Source organism: Lichenostomus cassidix, chromosome 4, assembly GCF_008360975.1.
Source record: "Lichenostomus cassidix isolate B80296 chromosome 4, HeHo_3.0, whole genome shotgun sequence".
Taxonomy (NCBI): Eukaryota; Metazoa; Chordata; class Aves; order Passeriformes; family Meliphagidae; genus Lichenostomus; species Lichenostomus cassidix.
This window is the reverse complement of record NC_139484.1, coordinates 6,509,213-6,531,566: the sequence shown is the minus strand read 5'-3', so window position 1 is coordinate 6,531,566 and position 22,354 is coordinate 6,509,213. Positions and strand designations below refer to the sequence as shown.

The 22,354-nt window shown below is 37.8% G+C and overlaps 2 long non-coding RNA genes across 2 annotated transcripts in view; one reads left to right on the top strand and one right to left on the bottom strand.

The window, feature by feature from the left end:
- Positions 1–891, bottom strand: part of LOC146437742 (uncharacterized) — a 46,257-nt gene extending 45,366 nt beyond the window's left edge. The window contains exon 1 of the long non-coding RNA XR_014851512.1: positions 330–891. This is a non-coding gene — a long non-coding RNA (uncharacterized LOC146437742). The remainder of the gene's footprint in view (positions 1–329) is intronic.
- On the top strand, positions 346–21,230 carry LOC146437741 (uncharacterized). The gene is made up of 5 exons (XR_014851513.1): positions 346–734; positions 830–937; positions 5,675–5,761; positions 10,647–10,726; positions 21,107–21,230. It is a non-coding gene; the product is annotated as an uncharacterized LOC146437741 (long non-coding RNA).
- The last annotated feature ends 1,124 nt before the right edge of the window (positions 21,231–22,354 follow it).

Below are 22,354 nucleotides of genomic sequence, written 5' to 3'. Positions count from 1 at the left end.
GATGTTTAATCCCCATCTGCTGCTTTAGGAGCCCAAATCACTCAGTTTGCAGGACAGAGGTCCTGAGATTTGCCTCTCTGTTTAAGCAGAATTGTTGCTGGGTTTAAATCTGGCTTTTGTAACCCCAGAGTTCCCAGTCTGCCTCTCTGTCTATGAATGCTTCTTTTTCTCCTACGGGATGAACAGTACACTTTTTTCCCCTGGAAAATAAGAGCATGTCCTGAGAGGCTCTTTTTTATAACAAATTTCTCACTCTTGGAACTATAGCTGAGGATTTTGTGCTCAGTTTTGCACCATTTGTGGTTTTATGAGGCGATTCAGCCACTGACCTCCTGCCCATCCGATGTTCTCTCAGAGTCCCCGCTGTCAGCCCTGTGGGGTTTGCTGACTTCACAAAGTGCTCTTGTTTATGCTTCTTTCTGTCTTCCCTTCTCACTGCTCGCCCTGCAAAGTGTTTCTAACACCAATGTTTATTCCTTTTTTTCCCAAAATGTGGTTTTAGGAACAGAAAAACCCTTTCTCTGATGATAAAGGCAGGGCTGTCTGCAGGCGCGGCTTTGCTAGCACCGCTAGGCCCAGAGCCAGGCCGGCCTTCTGACAGACAGTGATGTGAGGGAGCCAGGCTCAGAGAGAAGCACCCAAAAAGAAAATAGCAATCTACTTGTTCTTGACATCTCTGTCAGTGAGCAGCAGAAGCACTCGACTGCCTTTATTCCCAGGATGTGGAGGAAAAGGTGAGCAGTTTGGGCATGACAGAAACATGAGATCACAAAGCTGCCCAGCAGCTCTGAGGACATCATGTGCCTCATGCAGACCTTATCCCTTTCAGATTTTCCCACAGAGCATTCACAGGAATAAAAATGTTTCATCCTTTCCCCAAGAAATTGTGCTGCTTGCCTAAAGAGCCTACTGGTTGTGAACTCCAAGTCCTGCTGAGGTGAGTAGCTGTCTCTATATGTCTTGTTTCCTGCACTAAAAGAGGAAAGGCAGCTGCTGTTTATTGGGTTTATTTTTGCTGAAGTTCTGATCTTTTCCTAAAAATTAAACCAAACTGGGAAGAGAGGGTTATTTATAAAGTTATGTGTAGGGTTAATCAAGAACCCTTGTTGAAAACAATTTGTCCTTTTCATTCCTTGCCTAGAGAGGCTTCCTGGAGTTTCTGGGTTAGCATCCTGACCTTCTGCCCTGTCTTTTAAGCTTTTCAAATATTATTCCATGGTTTGGGTACAGTTTTTAACATCTGTAATAAGCTCGTCTGAGCTGTGTCCATGCACAAAGGAAATAATCCTCGATTTTTCTGGAGAGCCTGTCCCAGCTAAGAAGATAAGTTGTGTCTGGGATCGAGTTCACACTTCAACTGGTCAGAACAGCTGATGGGTGACATCATGCCTTCTCTTAGAAGCTAGTTATACATAGTCATTGCTTGCCTTATTAGCTCCTTTTAATTCCTCTGCCTCTCAACACTGCTTAACTTGAGGTTGACTTTTCAGTTAGTTGTTTTAGCTTGTTCCTGAATCCAGGGAGAGATTCTAATTTGAGCAAAAGTGGTGTTTTGTTTTGTTGTTGTTTTGTTTTTTGTTTCAGTTTTTTTTTGCATTGGCTCGATACCTCTGATACAACTTTTATTGATGAGAAAAAGTAAGATGGAGAATAAATTATAAGACATTGTTCTCTCTTTTAGTGTCCTAAAAAGAGTGGCTAATGAAAAGATATATTTGCTTGTATTCAGAGATACATTTTATTTCTTTATATTCTTTCAGTAGGCAGTGCATACTGATATGATTTAAAAAGCAGCAAAAATACATATAATTCTGTGCAATAATACTGTTTTGCATCTAGGAAAAGTTGGCTTATTTATCTGTGGTTTCCTGAGGTAAAAACAGTACTTACTTATGCTTTTTGTATTGAATGAAAAATTTATTTTAATTATTCCACCTTAACTTGGATTGTCAGTTTAAATTCACCTGCTGAGTACTATCAACTGGTGTTGGCATCTGTATTCATGCTTGAAGATGTCCCTATTCATTACTGGATTTCTTTAGCTTAACAAAGCTTGGAATTAAATGCAGCCCACAGAGTGAGCATTTATCATTCTGTGATGCACTGGTGCTGCTAAAGAAAAGGATTGTTTCAGGCATTAAGAGTCCAGTCTGATTATGAAACTCTGACCATTTCTGGTGGAACCACTGCAAAAACAACATCATTACCATCTGTGTCCTCGTCAGAGGCTTCATAGCTGAATGTTTAGCATTTCAAAAATCCTACAGATGTTGATATTGCATTATTCATTTAGTTAGAAACTGCCACAGCTGTGTGCTTTCCTGCATTTTCTTTCAAACAATCTGGCAGCAGACTCTAGTTTGAGCAGGACAGAGAACAGACTACAGTTTTGATGGGCATGACTCTGCAACACACGATTTGTGCCTCGCTGGCAAACTTACAATCTCTGAAGAAGCAAAATGGAGTATTGTACCCCAGCAATTTCAGTATTCCAGTGGCAATGTAATGGATTGAAAATGAGCAGGCCTTGTGTACATCTGAATGTTCCCGTGGTGCTGAAATTGTTTTAGAGAACCCTTTCAAATCAGTACATCAGCTTGCAAATTGATAGACTGGTGGAGTGAAAGCAGCACAGTATCAACTCCAAGAGAAAAAGTGGAAGGAAAAGGAAGGAGGAAAATAATAGGACAAAAAAGGAGTGAAGGTGATAGGAAAAATTGTAGAGGATGTGAAATGCACTGTATAGTGAAAAAACTGAAAAGAAAGAAGCAAAATGGAACACATTAAAGAAAAAAAGAAGAAATATTAAATTAAATTATGAAGAGGAAAACAAAAACTCAAGAGCGTTCATGAAAAATATTTTGTGAGATATGGGACATCTGAGTTAGTTATTTGAAAAGGTATCAGATTCAAAAGCACAGTTTCTAACATATTTCTAGTGAGTAACTGGTTAAAAATTCTCTGCTTTTCCTGTGACAGCAAAGCAGGAAGAAAAGGGGATTGGAATCCAAATTGCCAAATATCCATTGGATGAGATTCTTCCCCGGGAACCAGTACAAAGCTCTGTTTGTTTATTTTTACTCATAGAATCTGATATTGGAAGTTATTCAATTGCTTGAAAGCAATTTGTTTTCATAACTTGTGACTGGAAAGCCAAATCCCAAGAAGCTCTGCAAACTTTACTGAAAATATTTTAAATCCATTAAAATGATAACAAAAGTGAAAGGTGACCTTAAGTGAATGATGTCTCCCAGAAGGAGGGTTGGTGCTTTGTGAATTTTTAGGGAGTCTGCTTATGGTGTTTTGTTTTTTTCACTAGTTAAATCTCAATTATTGAAAATAACAAATTCACACATGAACTGCAGGTGATTCCCTTGCATAATCTATTCAAAGAAAGAGGTCAGAAGACCAACTTCCTCCTATCTTTTTGAGTTTGAGTGACAGCAATTGAAATCCATGTTCAAAATTCAATGAAAGAATAAAATAATCACCTCTGCCACCAGCCATCTAAACCATCTCAATTTAGAAAACATTTACCTTTTATAACATGGCAAAATAGTAGCTAGAGGCATTACCTTATGCCTCCTTTGTTCTTATAGCTCTCCTTCTCTTAGGGAAAGACTGGTTTTCTGGCACATTCTAGATTCTGAAAGGTTGCTTTTTGCAGGGTCAGAAAAGATGGATTTGTCACTGGACAAGACATATTTTGCTGTTCAGCTCCTGCACAGCAGCTGGAGAGCACAGGCAGTTTGAGAGGCAAGGTTCAGACTGTGTGTGGGTTTCAATTTCACTCACTCTGAGTGAATGACACTGACTTCCTCATTTCTCATCCGAAGAGATGAACTCCCCTGAGCGGCTAGTGCCACTGAATCCTTGCTCCAGCACTCTGCAGGGAAAGCTCAGTGTCATCCCACTGCACTTGTGTGCAAATTCTGTAGGCTGACTGCACTGGACAATTTAAATAACACTTTGCTGTCTCACTCTTCCACATCTCTTCACTTTCCCTATGGGGCTAGATTGACAAAGCTCCCACCTGTCGGGTGAAATCTCTTCCACTTATCAGTGACTTGCTCATCTAGAGAAAAAAATCAAAATTTTTGATCAAAAAAATCCCAAAATCTTTTGGGACAAGTGTAATGAAACAACTGTTCTGTGCCCAGGAACAGCCAAGACAGGTAGAGCTCAGTTCACGGGAAGAACTGGAGGAAGAAATGTTGGTCAACAGAACAACTTTAAAAAATCCTCAGTGTTTTCACCTTGAGCACCTTGTCCTATTTGGATTACTTAGATGGAAGGGTGACAGAAATTATTGGTAGCATTCTGTATTACTGCAGAGAGGCAGACAAAAATATTTAATTATAATTAAAGGACTGGATTTGTTGGAGTGATGAACTCCTTACAGAAGAAAAAATGGGCTAAAGTAGTTCCTTTTTTGAAGTGAAAAGTATTTACTTAAAATAAATTGTTAAAATAAGTATTTAAACCTAAAGGTTGTCTATTTAAAAGTTCTTGTTGCCTTTGTTCTCGAAAAGAAGACTGTAGTTTTTCCATGCCTTATAACTAATCTAAGAAATATTTTGACATCAAATGTAAATATTGTGCCTTTGTTCAGAAGATACGCTCACTGATCACTGCCAATATTGTAATTCTATGGAATTTGTAATCTGCTTTCTAATACTTTGTCTGTAAACCAATGTGAAAATGAAAATATGCAATTAGATAAAGATGTGTACCATCTTTCCCTGCTGTCCTTCTAAACCCAAATTTTTTCCTTCCAATTTTTTTTTAAATATTTCCACCCAGATTTTTAATGTTTCCCCTCAATCTTTAGCCATCCCTGATTCTTTGATGAAGTCTAATTTTGCCAGCATTTTGTGCACTAATTTTTACTGGGTTTTATTAACCAGGAGTTTACTTTGATCTTTTCTTGACATGTCCATACTTCTCAACATCAAACAGCAAAAATCCTGGAAGCTCTAGCAGTTAAATGAAAAAAAAAAAAAAAAAAGAAGTTTTAAACAACCATTAAAATTCATGGGGCAAGTTCAGTTTTTACTCATGACATTATGAGAAATCAAGAGTTTCAGAGCCTAGAGACAGCTGAGGGAGGGTAGAAGGGAGTATCAATAATACCTATTGTGGTTATTAGGAGCCAGGGAAAAAAGTCAGATGCTACATAAACAAGAATCCTCCTGAGAAAATGGTGAAGCAAAACTGAAGAGGAGGCTCTAGGAAATAATTGAGTTTATGCACTTATTCTGATACTTACCCTACCAAAATCTGTTTAACAATGAGGATGTTAAAAAGTAAACAGCTCTATAAATGGATCTGTGTAGGGATCTAGCCACACAAACATGACCTCAAGTTGTGTTCAAGTTGTCCCATTTCAGTCCACTTTATCTATTACTTTTTCAACCCCCTCCCAATGCTTCTCTGAATTATACTAACTAGAAAGCTGAGGATGGCAACTGTGTGAAACAAGAAGCATTTTTAGCTTTCTGAAAGCATTATTAACTTAACATATAATACAAGAAAATAGCCATTTTCTAGTTTTTTTTCTTAAAAACTGAAATCCTTTCTAATATTTGAGAGAGATCATATTAAAAACTGACATATTTTGAGGCCACAAAATGTCCTGATTTGATTATTTCAAGAGGTTATTTTACAATGGCAGGACTCAGGAGGCTGGTTCAGGTTCACAGCTGGTTTGAAAGGAGCAAAACGATGCCAGTGGAATAGAAGTTCTTACAGGCACCATAAGGTACATGCTTTTGTTGTTATTTGTTTTTGTTGTACAAAGAACAGAAAACTCTTTCAAGGTAATGAGATGTGGCACCATATCTTGTAGATGGCATGAACACTGTGCTAGATATTCTGCAAAAGGCTGGTTCCTTCTGCTGAAAATGGGGGGAATATTCCCTTTCAGTTTTCATTTTCCAGGGAATATTAGGCTTTACAGATGACCAAAACATTCTGGACTTTGGGGGTTTTTTTCCAGTATGTTAAAAAGTAAGTCTACAAGTACTAAGTGAAATTTCTTGAGCTCTGTAATGTTTAGTTTATAAAAATCAAATTATGCATTAGATTTTCAGGAATAGAAGGTAAAGCAAAAACTATAAAGAAATATATTATGATATAAAGAAAAATTGCCTTAGGTGAGAAAAACTATCTAGCTGATAGCACTGGTCCTCATGTCAGACAACACTTGATTGTTCCTACAGTCATGTAGTATGCAATGCTTCAAAATGTTTGTGGCTCTACATCCCTGGCATCCCTTCAGGTTTTTTCATGCATTATGGATTCTTCTCTTGTAGAAAACATCCCTGCTTTGATGTGTCAGAGGTTATTTTTTCCACAATTGTTTTTAAAATTGTTGTACCTTGTTAGCTGAAATATTGGCATGGAACCTTTTTTCCTTAACTACATGCAAATTGCAGTGGAGATGAGTACCTTGTGTTAATGGAGCAGACCTATCACCTCCTAAGTCATGAGAAGTAAATGAAAATGTAACTAATGACTTCATTATCGTGTGTGTGAGCAGGTCAGTGTGAAAAATAGCAAGGATGGTAAAATAGGTGACAAGGTGTGGAGAGGAATATTTATACAGCTTTTTCTCCAACTATGGAAGATGTTTTCTTTATTTCTCTTTATTTTCTGTGTGGAAGTTTACCTCAGATGTCATTCAGTGGCTCACAGAAATCATAATTTTGTATTTGGAGTATTCAGGTACTCTCTTGAAGCAGGGAATAAAGATCTCGGCTTCACATAATTTCCCTGAGATTCCTGTTTTAAAATAAAAAATAAAAATTACATTAGTGAAATATTCAACCCAGAATCTCCTTGCCCCAGTTTCAGTATGTAATAAATGTATGTGGCTTTAATAAAGATAGTAAAGCTTTTGTAGTTCCATAAAAGTTCAACTATAAATTAACATTAAATGGAAAGCTAAAGTTTGAGCAGGTTATATCCTTTGAACTTAATGGCCCAGATCCTTGGCTGCTGGTAAGACACACACAAGGTAACTCAGGTGAAGGGCAGTCAAGGGTGTATCTCAGCATTTCTTACCAAACTGCTTCTCATGTAGGACAGGGAACCTAGAAAACTACTCTAAATTCTGGCCAATGCTAATTGCAGTTACAGTCATTGCGGTGGAAGGTGGATGGTAGGCTTCATGACTTTTTGCTGCCAGTATTTGCAGTTGCTCATACTTCCTTAAGCTTACATTGTGGGGGTAATTTCACAAATTACTGGTAAGTGATACCCATGATCTCAAGAAATCATGTTTGCAAGTGAAACTATTTAACACTCATGCTATTCTGGCTATTTCATGCTATTGAGTGATTTTTTTTCCACATCTCTTTTTATGCTGCTTCTAAAATTTCCTTGTATGAGTTTTCACAGGTAGTCAGCTTCAGATCATCTTTGTGGCAGCACAGGGCTGTGAATGACTGGGTCACACATGTTTTTAGAGGAGAAGCACATAATGAGATACTGATCATTACCAGAATTACATAAAAGGACATCAATGTTTAGCTTCTCCCATTTATTTTCATTTATGTCCTCACATATCTTATGCTTAATGTGCCAGTGGTAGGCTTTGTTATTAGCTTCAAAAGAAAAGTTAATTAGAAAACTACTGCTGTTATATTCCCTAACCCTCACTTTTCCCCACTTTTCCATCTCCTGAGTGATTGTGTGGTTGATTTGTTCAAAAGGAAGCTCACAGGAACCAGTAAAATGCAAGCACATGGTATTTTTCAGGTTAATGCCCCACAGTCAGAACTATTTCCTTTCCTCACATGTTGTAGTCTTAGTGCAATTTGCTGTAAGCATGCAGTTGTTAGCATTTGTAAAATGCACCTTATCTAGACAAAAAAATCCCATCAATGTTGGTAAATAGATTTATTTGCTAATGACAACTTAATTCTCATCTTTTTTTTTTTCGAATTCCAGGAGAGTAATTGGCTCTGTTAAACTCTGAAACTGCACTATTTCTTTTAACATTTTACTTGGGTAGCTCTGTTGAGGGCAGAAGTGGATGGGGTCAGAAGGCTGGAAATCTGTGTAGTCTTTTTCTCATAAAAAACCACGTTTTATGATGGGACATTTCCACCTGGAAATATGCATGTGCCTTTGTCTTCCACCTGAAGGAAAGGTTCACTGCAATGTAGTAGGCAGTATTACCAAACACTCAGTGCTTACAGAGCTGAGAAGAGGTACTCTTCCTGAAAATTTTACCAGTGCTACTCTGAGGGCTTGATCCTCTCATTCTGCAGAAGCCATTTTATTTTCCTAGCCTTGATGCCATGTTATTCTGCCCAAGAGCTGCAGCACTTGGGAGAGTCCAGTAAAGCTTCCAGTGAAGCTGCAACTGTCTTTCCTATAAGTATGACTAACATAGGGTGCTTGCTCCACCTGCTTTGAGGTCTGTGCTCAGACCCTTCCTAGCCCTATCTCTGTGTGTGGCTGCTGCCTGGGCTGCCAGGAGAGAGCAGCAACTGCTTGTTAGGTTTTTAGCACATCAGTCTTTACCTGAGGTCCATGTTTCCGCACATAAATCTTTGTGCAGTCAAGCCTTAGTGCCCTAAGGTAGGTGTTAAGGCTTCAGGAAGTATCTGTTTGTGCACTCAGGCAGTGAAGCATGACCAGTGCCTCAAAACTTATGGGCTAAAGTGAAATCTCTGGGGAATGTTAGACATCCAACAACTAATTATTTCCATTAATCAAATTATGGCTAATCAAGATATGATGTCTTGCAACATGCCAATTTTACAGCAGTACATGAAAATTTGATGTGGAGTCCCCAAAAGAGGGATGTTGCCATCTGTGTATGTTCAAACACCTAGCTGAATCTCAGAGTCAGAAGCAAATTTTAAGGAAAAGGACTTCACACTCTTCTCAGTCATAATAAAACATCCCATTCAGCATCATATCCTCTGACTAGTGATTTTCTTTTTTCATCTGCTCAGCTGATGGAATTAGGGTTGTGTCACGTAAATAGGGCAAACAACAAACTTTAGCCTGCTGGAACTTGGCTGCACCTTTTTCATAAACAAATGAAAAGAGAGGTTTTGATAAGGCTGAAATAACACCAGAATAAAAGCAATGGTTTATTTACTAGCAGAGTGTGTAGTGCTACAGGCATCGCTGAATGTTTCACATGGAAAGTGAATATGGTGGTTATAGAAATTTTAATATCCTGCATAGACTGTTGAAAACTGCTAAATGTTTTTCAAGTTGGGTATCAAATTGTTTTATGCAGATTATAACAATCATTTGAATATTCTTGCAGGCAAAAGTTATATGTACTGTCAGCTCCCAAATATTTGCATTTCAATTTTTATTTTGATTGATGGAAGGATGAGGGATTAGAGAATTGTTTCTGTTCAATGACATTGTCGTCCAAAGCTAATATCTGGATATTAAATGGTTTATCACTCATTTTAGTATTCTTGGTATCCTGAACAGCTACTGAAGCTTTCTAGAACCCCTACATGAATCATAGAGGTATTTAGCATCATAAAGTTAACAGCTGTGTAAATGAATGATGGTATCATTTGCAACTTTCCTAATTCAGTTTTAAAGCAGTTTCAGAATTTCTTTAAAGGCTAGTTCCCCCAGCTCAATAAAACTTTTCCACTGAGACCAGTGGGTGTAGCATCCAGCCATCAAATACGTATAGTATCTCATTATTATTAGTTTTTGATGAGCCTAAAAGATATTTTTCTCTTGATTTCTCTCCCATCCCTCTCAATCCATGTGTGTTTTTAAACCAAGGAATCAAGGAAAAACCAAATATTTATATATGGGGGGGTGGGAGGGGTGCTTCTATATATTGTTGCATTGTGTATCCTGCCTTTTACCTTAAAAAACAAGAATTTTTCCCTTGCCCTAATTCAAATTTTCTATCGCTCATGGAAGTAGAATTATAAATACTGTGTCCTTTGAATCATTAGTAAGTTTGGGTTTAGTGCTTGTCAATCTTGTTAAAAGACTAATGTCAAATTGTCTTTTTTTTTGTGCCATGCTTGTTTTCCATAAATTGACAGAAAACAATTTATTCAGACTGTCTTTCTTCCAGTAATTGATTATGCAGATATTATTTATCGTGCTCTGCAAGCACATCTTTGCATAAATTGGCTGTGCTTTATGATTCTGTGTTACATTGTATTTACAAATGCCCTATTTTCTGCTCATCATTGATGACTTTATTCCATGGTAAACTCATCTTCATTAAAAGGGCTTAAGCATTACTGTTCATTTTTCAGTGAGGGAATTTGCTGGAAATCCTCACCATGTTTTCTATCTTTAGCAAATTCTTTTCCAAACAAATATGCTTTCAAATCCTACAGCTGTTTTTCTCCATATGAAAATACAATAAATAGGAAGAATGATTTTCTTCTTAGCACTCCACCCTCTAGGTATTTTTTTTTAGCTGCTATTAAAGTTTACAAGTGATTTCAGTTTTACTGTTTAACTAAAGGAGCCAGTCACAGTAAGGAGGTGCAGCATCTCTGCTATTTTCTAGTGTTAATGACTGTGTTGAGGCCATCCCAGTTAGGAATAATAAGTTTCCAGACCAGCAATTTCCTTGGTTAAAGGAAAGGTTGACTGGGTATTTACTCTGTTTTTTGTCTTTTTCCTAGTCGTGAATATTGCCTACGCATGATGTTTCAGAATTCGACTGTGTCCAGGGAATTTATTCACAAGTATGATTCATTTCCAGGTACAGAAAAATCTTTTCTCTTTATAGCCTTTTTTCTTCATAGCTAAGAAAGTATTTTGTCATTGCTCTAGTGAGATGTAATTACAGTAATTCATCTGCAGTAAAAGAAATTCAGGCTTGAAAATTTCTGTGATTGCACAGACATAAATGTTATGTTAAAACATAAAAGCTAACGTTAGTGTAAATAAAGGCTCAGCGTCCTGCATGGGAGAAGGAAATGGATCTCCCTCAGCTCAAGCTTGATGTGTTCACATGCTTGGAGGAGAAAAGGAGGTCTTGGTTTTCAAGGTGCATCATCAGATGATAGAGTATCTATCCAGTGCACTGTCCCTGAGCTGCTCCAGCGGAGATATTTTGTGATAAAAATGGTAGGAAGCCCAAGATTATTCCTCATGCTTGTGTGTTTGAGTGCACTCTTGTCAATCCTGCCCCCTCAGAAATGCCTGTGGCACTAGGTAGGAGGAAGAGAGAGTGAGACACTGTGCAGCCCAGCTGGAAAGAACTCACACAGCACACAGGATATCTGGATCATGTGCTCTGCCACAATAGCAAGAAGAGCAGTAAAAGGAAGCTTTACTGCTTTATTATTTTTTGCTCTATGATTTTTCTTGGAGAATAAGAAGCAGTGTCTGATGAATATCTAAGGAAAATAGGCATCACTCTGTAGCAAGCAGTTATGTGGCTTATCTACCTCAGAATAATGAGGCTGGAGCTGTGGTGTTTCCTCTGACATTTTCTGCATTCAATTGAGTCACCACTTTGCTGCTTTGTGAAGTTACCTTTGGGGGTGCTAATTCCACATGTGCATTGCAAAGGCAACTATTTTAAAAGTCTTTACAGGCCTCTATACTCCCCTGGAAAATCTTGCCCTTTTATGTGTACAAGTGCTTGTTAATACTGGCTTTTAATTGAAGCAGGTTTTGAAAATCCAGAGTCATTGTGAAATCATCTTTTTAAGGAGAAAAAAACTCCAGCAACTAAACAACCAAACAGTTATAGGTCACCTTTAAAATAGCAGGGAGAATTGCAGAATGTATGTTATTTATACAGTTTTATATATAGTTATGGACAGTTATAATATGTATAGGACATGTTTCCATATAGAAAGTATATGTATTTTGGTTTCCTCAATGTCACATAGGGATGGTTACACACATGCTTCTGTTACATATGAATAATAGAATTGTGGGTGCTCAGTTGCTCCTCTTTCAGGGCTTTAAAAAGGTTTTACTGGAGCATTTCCCCTTCTACTCCTTGCCATTTAAATTAGTTTCCCATTCCATGGAAAAAATATACCGTATGTGATATGAATATGGAACCTGTGCAGTTAAATTTTGGTTTCAACAAGAAGTGACTGCTTGCTTTAATGTTCACAGAAAGAGACTTTCTAAAAGAGGCCCAAGCATAGCTGGAATGAATTAAGATTTTAATTTCAACAGACATTCACTGAAAAGTTTTTTCTTTAAAGGCATTGAGTTCTCCTGATGGTAAAGGATTTGCCTAGCTCATGATTTGTAAAGGACTATCTGGACTTTATTGCTCATTGTAAGTCACCGTGCAGCCTCACCAGCCGTACGAGGAAAAATCAAGTCCCGAACCACAGATCTTTTCTTTGTATCCCCTTCCTCAGGGCTTGTTTCATTTCCAAAACCACAAACTCTACACCAGAACAAATCAACTCAAACTGCTCAGTAATAATTACCTGAGGCCCTGCCAGCCTCAGCCAGCTGGGAGGTGACAGCAAGCAACTTCATCTGGCGAGATTTTGTTTTGTCCCAACCTTGTCAGTCCTTTCATGACTCCTTCAGGGACACCATTACCAGTCCAGTAACCTCTAACATGCCAAACTGGCTTTAGCCAAACATACACTGCTCTTCTGCAAGTTTTTGATTTTGTTTTTAAAGTTAAATAGAAATATCATTTAATATCATATGTGTTCATCCTACCACTCCAAAGGAGGAAAATGAATTTAAGACAGGATGCAGGAGAAGATAATGTAAACATATGTATTTACATATATAAAGACATTTATTTATAGATGTGAAACTTTAGGGATATGTAGAATATTCAAGTACAAGGACTTCTATTTGTGTGGACATGAGCCATTAATGGGGTATCTTTCCAAAATACACAGGGAAGCCTTTTTTTCCTGAAGATTTTCTTTCTTCCTAGAAAGGAAAACCTGCTGCAGTGTTTTAAAAACACTTGAAGGATCATGTGAGTTGTTCTAGAGAAGAGCTATCCTGTCTGTCAGATGGCAATATACAGCCTGCACAAAACAAATTTATTTGGCTTTTATTTGCCTTTGTAGCAGCTGAACAAATATCACAGAGATTGAATTCGTACTTCCATAACTGGTAGTCTAATTTCTTCCAACAAACCAAAGTCATTGAGCCAGCAGGTCAGTGCAAAGCATGTTTATGACAGTGTGCTATGAGTATGTTGTAAGTAAAAGCCAACAAGGTAGGTAAATTGCAGTGAAGGATTTGGGGATGCTCTATTGCCAGTACAGCGTGTAAAACCTGACACCATTCTGCTTAGCAGCAGTTTAATTGTTACTTGTATGGTAATTTTAGGAGGTAAAAAAATACAGACTTTAAAGCTCCTCTTAAATAAAAACCCTCTGAAAAATGAAACTCTAAGGAAAGATTAATGTCAGATAGAAAATTTAAAGCTGAATAAAAACCATTAAGGCAATGAATAAAATTAAGCTGTACTTGAAAATTGATTAAGTCATGCTAACTAGCCAAAAGGGAACTACCAAATGATCCTTACTGCCGTAAACCATTAACTCTTACACTCAGGGCCCAGCTCTCATTGTCTAAATCAGAGCTTTCTTTTCAGTCTGAAATCTGGAAGGTGTTAAGTCCTCTTGCCTTCTCACCTAGTCTTCATCTGTATGGCTGATCCTTAAGTCCTGTTGAAAAATACTTCCTGCAGAGTTTATCAGCAGAGAAACTGAGTATGGTGAATGTCACCTGTGCCTCCCAAAATGAAGGCGGAAGCAGAGAGCAGAATTGCAGTTGACATCACCCAGTGCAGCCTTTGATCTTCATTGCTCTGTACTGTCACTAAGATAGGAACTGAAGAGTGGGGGAAAAAATAAAAAAGGTTTTGTGACCCTGCCCCCCCTCTTTCCACCTTTCTGCTTGGGGGAAGTAAAAGCATTGTCTGCCATGGGATGGGAGACAATGTTTGGAGGAGGAGAAATATAAATTGGTATTGATTATGGTGCTAATCCTAGTAGCAACATTCTTTATAATCAGGTTTCCTAGGCAGCAGGCTAGTTTTATAGGCATAACATCTTTTAATGATATTACATGTAATGTAGAATATGAAATACAGCTTATGGGAGATACAGTGACCTAGCAGGGTCTGAGATGCCAGTGTGCTCACTGTCACTAGATTTAACCTCTGCTGGAGATCTTGTCAAAGCAAAGCAATTGGAATTAAGTGTTTTGAACACAAGCATGATCACTGAATTGCAGGTGGCCGTCGATTTAAACAGGAATATATTTAGGTGCTGATGGCAGATTGAGGAAGTATTTCAACAAGCAAGAAGAAAGGTAGATAAGAAAGGTTTGCATGACAGAGAGTGTCTCACTGCTGAGCAACTTGCTGCAGTTAAAATTTTAATGAAAATTGAAAGTTTAAGTGCCGCCATTTTCCAGATCACTTTTCTCCTAAAATGATTTATTGACCACTTATACATGATACATTCTCCTGTCATGAGTAACACTCTATATATTTATTTTCATGAATAATGGCTACCATTTTAATTGATAGTTTCAAACAGAGGAGTAGATTTATTTCTACAATGGATGAAACTGCCCTCAATATAGAGCCTGTATAAATTATTTTAGTATGTATTTCAGTTTTCCTCTTGCAACCCAGTATGCTCCTAATCTTAGCAGAAATCAATCAAATAAGATCTAATATATCACTAACCACCAGCTTCTCTAACGTATGCTAAGACATTTTTCTGTAATGTTTGTAAAATTTGTCTTAAGCAGTATTGCAAGGAGCTTTTGACTTGGCTGTTATATGTGTCTGTAAGATGTCTGTTTCATTCCCTGGTAGCTTATTTGTCAGCTTTTTTGGCACCCTACCTGTATACATGTAACATATAAATTACTTTACTCCAACACATCTCAATTATGCTATTCTTTTTAAGCGAAGAATTTTAAATTCAACTATGTTAATAATTAAATATTGATTCCAGCAGTGCATGAGCTCGTGTGGGCAGATGATGTATTATGCATTCATTCCTGAGTGTGACTCCTAGAAGTCAAGTCTACAAAGAATTTTCTTAGCTAAAGTGATCACAGTTCAGGACTGAAATCCCTGTTACTTGCAAATGTCATTCTGATATGAATGTCCAAGTCAGTAAGTACTGTGTGCTGACAAATATGCCTCAATCATGTGCTGCAGAACTATTGAAGGAACAAGCCTGCATACAGTCCTGTCTAGTATAAAACCCTAAAGCTTGCTGTGAATAATTTCAAAATAGAATTAATATGTTACAGAACATCCACCAGCTGCCTTCTTTAAAAACAAGCAACTGAACCCCCAAACAAACAGAATTCCTGAACAAACAGCATTGTAAGGCATTGGCCCAAATATCTTCATGATATCTTCCAACTACCAGTAATTTTAGAGAGCTATTATTTATTCTTGAAAGTCAGGAATTATACGGTTCTCTCTTCCTCTTTAATGAAGATTTCCTTGTTGTAGCCTGACTAGAGTTTTCTAAGGCATTACTCCAATCCCTATGTAAACATTTACGTGAGGGATTTTACATCCATTCAGAAATCCCAGACTCCTGCACCAGTACTGGAAAGTTTTTATGGTGACATTTTAATATTTTTCAGTCTTCCAGGAGACTGGGGATAGGAATGCTGTCAGATATGATGAGTGAAGCACAGAGGACAGAGTTTGTGAATGCACTATAAATTAAATAACCCAAATGTGAGCACCCAAAAGTGAATTTCAAGAGGTGACAATAGGTTTTGGCCAAGACAGAGAGGAAGAATCCAAGCAAGAGAGAAATACACTTGGACATGTGCCTTGTCTTCAGTAAGACACTTTACCATCTACTGCTGTAGTTAATTAAATTCTAAATGGCAATAATATTTGGAACCAGGTTCTAATTCCTATTTCTATTCATAAAGCACTCTGCATTTTTTTTTAGTTGAAAGACGTTGTGTGGTAAAATATTAGTAATGTAGTGTATCAAGATGTTTTAATCATAAGAAGTATTGCTGACAGATCTGGCATTCATGCCAGATGTGCTGTAGAATGGATGCACAGCAATTTAGCATTTAGTGTACCTTATGTATAACATCATCTTTGCTTTCATATATGTTGCCTTAGCTACATCTATGGTATTTGAAAGAAAATCTAAGTACAGGACTATATAGGAATTTGAATAGCTTTTATCTACATCTGCATTAACATGCAATCCCTTTTCGCACTCTAAAACAAATAAGCCTTTTTCTTGAGAAAACAGAGACATGATTGGTGGGAAACTAGTTTTCCATTCTGTTAGTTGAGCTATGAAATCAAAATATGTTTTAATAAATTACTGCCGTCAATACATTCAGCTGTTAAGCTAAAGCGAAGACATAAAAGTCGATCAAAAGACACCACTCACTGCAGGGAGGAAAGAGAAGCAATAAAGAACTAAACCTAAAGCTACATAGTTCTTTTTGTTAGGTAGCAGCAAAGTAATTTGCATTATTCATTTCACCCTGGGAAGACAAAAAGCCCCCCACCAAACCCCCCAAATCCAACACACGAATAGATTGAAAGGACTGGATGGAATCTAGCTGGCAAACAAAGCAGAGGTAATGTAAGGGAAGCAAAGAAAGCTAAATCAAATGTAACAAGGCTGCAAAGGGGTTTTAGAATTATCTAGAGAGAATAGAAGGAGACAAAGTGACCATAAAAGTGAAGTCTTCAAGATGGATGAAAAGTATTCAGAACTACTTTTGCTTGGATTTCAGTTTAGAGGAAAATGATGGAAGTGGAGAGTATTATGTAGGAAGACAGAAAACTGTTACAAGCAATGGGCCAGAATTGTGCTTTACTCGCACACAAGGGCCTCATTTTCTGCCTTCTTTCTCCTTGTTGGTCCCTTCCAACCCAACACAGTCTGTGATTCTGTGAGATGTTGAATAATTGTTATATCACAAGTAGCCCAGAAGCTGAAAAAAAAAAAAAAGAGTTGGACGCAATGATCCCTGTTAGGTCCCTTCCATCTCAGGATATTTAATGGTTTCAACACTGTAGCACCATGAAGAAACATAGAGGGCATGCTTTAGGATATTAATGAGGGCCAAATGAGGCACAGTCCATGCATTCATTTAGATCCTAATCTGAAAACACTTAAAACATATTTTTCTTAAAGAGACTAAGCATTTTGTTAAAGAGTATCCTAGAACAATTATGTGGATGCAAATATCTTCACTCCCGTACTCTTAGCTCTGTAGAATTCCCCCCTCCACACCCCTGCTGCCTTTGTTCTTTAGCTTTTAAGTACTTGGTGTGGTCTTATATGTACAGATACATGTGGTGTTATGAGATCTGTATCTCTTCCTGGATCTTGTGAGATCCAGGTAGAACCTTTTACTAAAAAAGTTTCAATGGAAAATGCCATTACTGTCTAATCGACAATAAGAGTGAAGAATATAAAATCTGCCTAAAATATGAAGTATTTTGACAGCGTGATAACACTCTATTTTGGTGTTTTTTGGTTCAATGGGATCTATAATTTTTAAATGCTAAACTCACAGTCATTAAATTTTGTTATACTACGGAGCCTGCCACTATGAAAAAAATTATCCTCATTTACATTACTGCAGATTGGAGCAATTCATGTGGTATCCTTCTCTGTGTTAACCAAAATAATCACTCTGTCTAAAATGGATGTTCCAGGTCTTGGATAATACTTGTGACTTTTTTTTCTGAACTCTTTCCAGTATGTCAACAGTCTTTCTAAGTCGAGGATAAAGACTTTAATTGTGAGCAATGTAATTGGTTTCCAAAGGTAACAAACTAAGGAATTAGTACTAGTCAATAAATGATGAAATGTTTATTTTAGGAATGTCAGACACATGGCTTTCAGAGAGGAGGTTGCAATTAGATACTGTCAGAGGAAAAAGAAAATGCAGTATAATCTGCATTCTGATGTCTCCACAGAGTCTGATATGTAACCCATGGTACCGAGTGGGATTCTTCCAACTGATTGGAACAGCTTTGGAGCAGAAGGTTTTATGTAAAGCTAGGGAATCAACTAAGGACTTTGCCAAGCTGTGGTGAAAACAGAATTATCTGTTCTGTTTTTCACTGCTTGTGAAAGCTGTGAAAACAGGTAACAAGAATGCTGAAAGGATTAAAAGGCATTAAGGTCCCTAAAACCCGCTTGATGAGCCCCTTGAAAGGGCTTATGGGTCCTAATCTAGGAGACAGAGGAGAAAAGAAAGAAGAGGAAAGAATACACAAAATCCAATATCAGACAATTGCTATTTCAATAATCAGAAGTATAAGTCTAGTTAAAAAAAAAGTTTCACTCTGTGCAAGTCATTGCTCTCCACCCTGTGAGGCTCTAAAATTGCTGGCAAGCCGTGATGCAAACCTGGATTTGGGGAAAGAGTTCAAGAAACCAGTTTTTCAGCTGTGGTGACCAGAGTCCAGCAGATTGGTTGGTGATTTCCTTCTTTCTTCATACAGTATTCTTTTTCAGTGAGGTCTTGAATTTTACATATTCCTTGTTCATTTATTAATAACATATCAAACATTAAACAATTTAATAAAATAATTTTTGATCCTTGCTGGACTTGTAAGATGAGGTCCAAAATAGCCTGGTGAGTTCAATTTGGGTTCTTTATTGCTTACTGATATTGCAAAGCATTGCATTCCTTGTCAAAAAATACAAACTCTAAGGATAAGCTAATTTTCAATAGTTAGGCTTCCCTGCCTTTTGGAGTGCATAGTCTTACAGGTCCAGGTATCATTACAATCCAAACAAATACAAACGTCCCTGATTACCACCTTTATCCCTCCCACCAACCAGGTTTTAGGGGAATCCCCAGGATCTATACCCAGGGAAAGAGGAAAAGGTCAGCCCCCATCTCCATGTTTGGGGCTGGATAAACTTTATCTTTTTAAAACTTTTAGCAACTTCATCAGTGGAGAGCAGTTCAGGTCAATTTTTACCTGGGTTTCCAGGGCCTTCTTGCTGAAGAAAGGTTTAGACTGAAAATTAATTTTTCCTTTATTCTGCAACTAGCAGTTAGCTCTGTATAAAATACCTCTTTGTCACCTCAAAAGCACCCTTCTCACTGTGACAATTAATATGTAAGTCCCCAAAAACTCAATCATCAAAGGCCTTACAGATTTTTTATATACTCTGAGTTAGATGCTTGGGAGAAATACTGACATGATATCTCAAGAGATCAAAACAACAAAAAACTTTATTGGTAACTTGAGAAAATCAGAGAACTTTGGCAAAAGTTTAGAGCAGCATTCAATCAACATAAAACACTTCAGAAACCATTACCTTCAGCCCATTTAACTTAGAAAACTCGAAACCCATCCGGTTTTAAGTTATTCAAAACTTGGAGAAGAGGGAATTAGAAGAAGGAGATGAAAGGGAAGGAGAGAAAGAATAAAGTAAATAACAAATATAGTTCTCACTCCTGAGTTCCAGCAGTGTTCAGCTGGGATAAAATCCAAGGGAATATAGGCTCAAGGCATGTTCTCACCTTGTATTCTGGATTAAGTACCCTTTGGCTTTACTGGGCTCTTCCCCCAGGTGAGACTTCTGGTCATTTGTCCACTCCGGGGCTGGACTGGGGCTCCAGGGTGGGCTGTGGAGCATTGCCATGGTGTGCCAGGGATGTGGCAGTGGGATACATGCTCCAGGGGTGTGGAGCATTGCCAGGGCGGGGGTGGTGTGGGTTGTGTGTGGGGTGTGGGTGGGTGGTGTGGGTTGTGCTGTGCCAGGGATGTGGCAGTGGGATTCAGGGTGTGGAGCATTGCCATGCTGTGCCAGGGATGTGGCAGTGGGATACATGCTCTGGGGGGTGTGGAGCAGAGCATCAACTCACCAAAGGTGAGGCCTGACCTTCTCTTTTTCCCCACACATGCACCCAAAATGTTCAGCAATCTCCTCCAGTCTCTCACAGTGGGGTACCTGAATGAGCCAAATGCATGCAGTTTAAAAAGAGGAAAGCTTAAGAGACACACAGCTGCTCTGTAAATTCCTTCCAGAAAATAATGTATCATCCTACAGTTTCTCTGTGAATTACCTCTCCGCAACTTGTTAAAATACAAGGTGTACACAAAGGAAACAACGTGATGTGAGCTCTAATGCACAACTGCTGTCCTTTTTTATGAGAAAATTCCTCCCATTCCTTCTTGTAATCTATTTCTCAGCTGGGTCACTTTCAACTCAGCTCAGAGCTTTGCAATCGAGTTCAGTAGGAGAGAAGTATTTGCAAGTTATAAGGATTAGTTCCTTTGAGCTCTGGGTACCAGTATTCCTACAGTATAGGAGAAAAAGAATTTCTGTGAATTGGAGAATAATAAAACATCTTTACTCTTCTTTGTACCTTCCCATGATAAAAAACAGCTGAAATGAAGAGTATGTATGACAGAATTCCTCTTGAATTCAGTAGTGTCTATTACTGAATTTTTCATTAACATTTATCATTTTTTTCCCCTCAGCAATTCAACAATGGCAAAACAGTCAGTGTAATTAATTGCACATACAAAATATGTATATAGAGCACTTGGTAGAACAAGCTCTTGAATAACATAAAAGCCACATAATTCATTTATATAATGCAGTCAGGGATGGGCAGCATATGTGCCTATATGCATATATACATACAGACAGACACTGCTCGTGGGTATCCAAAGCTACAGGGTGTCCTGGGGAGGGGAAAGAGCCTAAAGCCAGAAATTTAACAAGTCATGTCTTGAAGCATTATTAATTTCCATGACATGTGTATATATTCCAAAAAGTTCACTATTTTTATTCATCATAAAATATGCAACCTTATATCCTCTATTTATTTTTCTTGATCTTCCCATTAAGAGAGGAGGTTGTTTAAGTGACCAGAAATTAAAAAAAATATGTCTCCAGCTGTTCAGCTCAGGTACCAGGCATACGTATGCCTACCTGTGCATATATAAGTACCATAGTCATCTTGAAATATTAGTAATATTTGACAATCTTGGTATTCTGTGACTGCTTTGAATTTCAATGTAATGTCACAAGGAAAGAGCTCCTGGTTTGACATGTCTTAGATCTGATACTGGCGGCTTCAATCTGTTTGCAAAAATATTGTACATGCTCTTTTTTTTCTTCTCCAGAGAGGATAACCAGGTAAAGCTCTTTGGGAACCCAGTGAATATCACTTTCAAAATAATGTTCCACTGCATTATTCTCTATTTTCTCCCAAGCAGGTATGCAAACTCCTGCTAAGCTTCTCTAGCCTTTTGCCTCCACAACTATAAAAAGAGAAAATACATCTCCATAAGTATAAAAACATCTACTTAATTTCTAAGTCTAATATAGTTATCTTGGCTTTATTTCTCATGACAGAAGTGATTGAATTCTTGATGAAGACAGACAGATCTCTGTTGATAACACTGTTATGCTTTGTAACTAAAACAATTCCAAAAGCAACTCTAGGTACAATTTTTAAAAAATTGCTTCTTATCTTCTTACATCAATGATTTCTAGCTTAAGTGGTGTTTGAACATTCATTAATTGAACCAATGAACTGTAGAAGAGATGTTTTAGAAGAAGCTATAGAACAATACCTAAAAACAGGTAAGTCAGATGTTTGTTCTTAAACTTATCCACGATATGAGTTCCAGAGTGGTCATTAGGATATTTTATAACTATTGTGAGTCATTCTGAGTATTTCTTAAGCTTTCCAAGATGCAATTCGTTAGTTAATTTGTGTTTGCAATAATTTTCCTTAGCAGTAGCATTTGGTCCAGTAGGAGGAGCTATTCCATGTGTTTGCCCAAATTCTTCAAGGACTTAGGAACAAGGTGCTGAATTCTTCATAAGTCTTCTCACTTGCAAAAAACTCAGTAGCCCACACATGGCTTTTTTAGAAAGCAGCAGTGATAAGCAGCCCTAATATCTGCTGTGGAAGTGTTTCAAAGCTTCCATTATCCCAGGAAAGCCAGACTTCATCAAGGAGAGCACCACTAAGGAGTGCATGGGAGATGCAGGCTGTGACAATGATGAGACACTGATGTTCAAATTTGAAATGCACTGTGTAAAAATCTGAGCTGGTATCCATGTAGCAAATGTATTAGTCACCTACCTAGAGGCATGCATGCCAAGAGTAGCTGAGACTACCAGATACATTGATGTAGCTGCCATGTTAGTCTGAAAGCACTAAATAGGTTTCCCCAGTGGCATACACTGATAAATATTGCGTAATAATTACATCCCAAATAAATGGCTGATGAAGGCTGACTCATGGTGAATATTCTGAGCTCTTCAAATGGCATCACTGAAGCCAAATGCAGTCACTCTGCAGAGTGATCAAATTGTGAAGAATAGAGCTGTATGCAGATTTACTTAAATAACGGATCTAC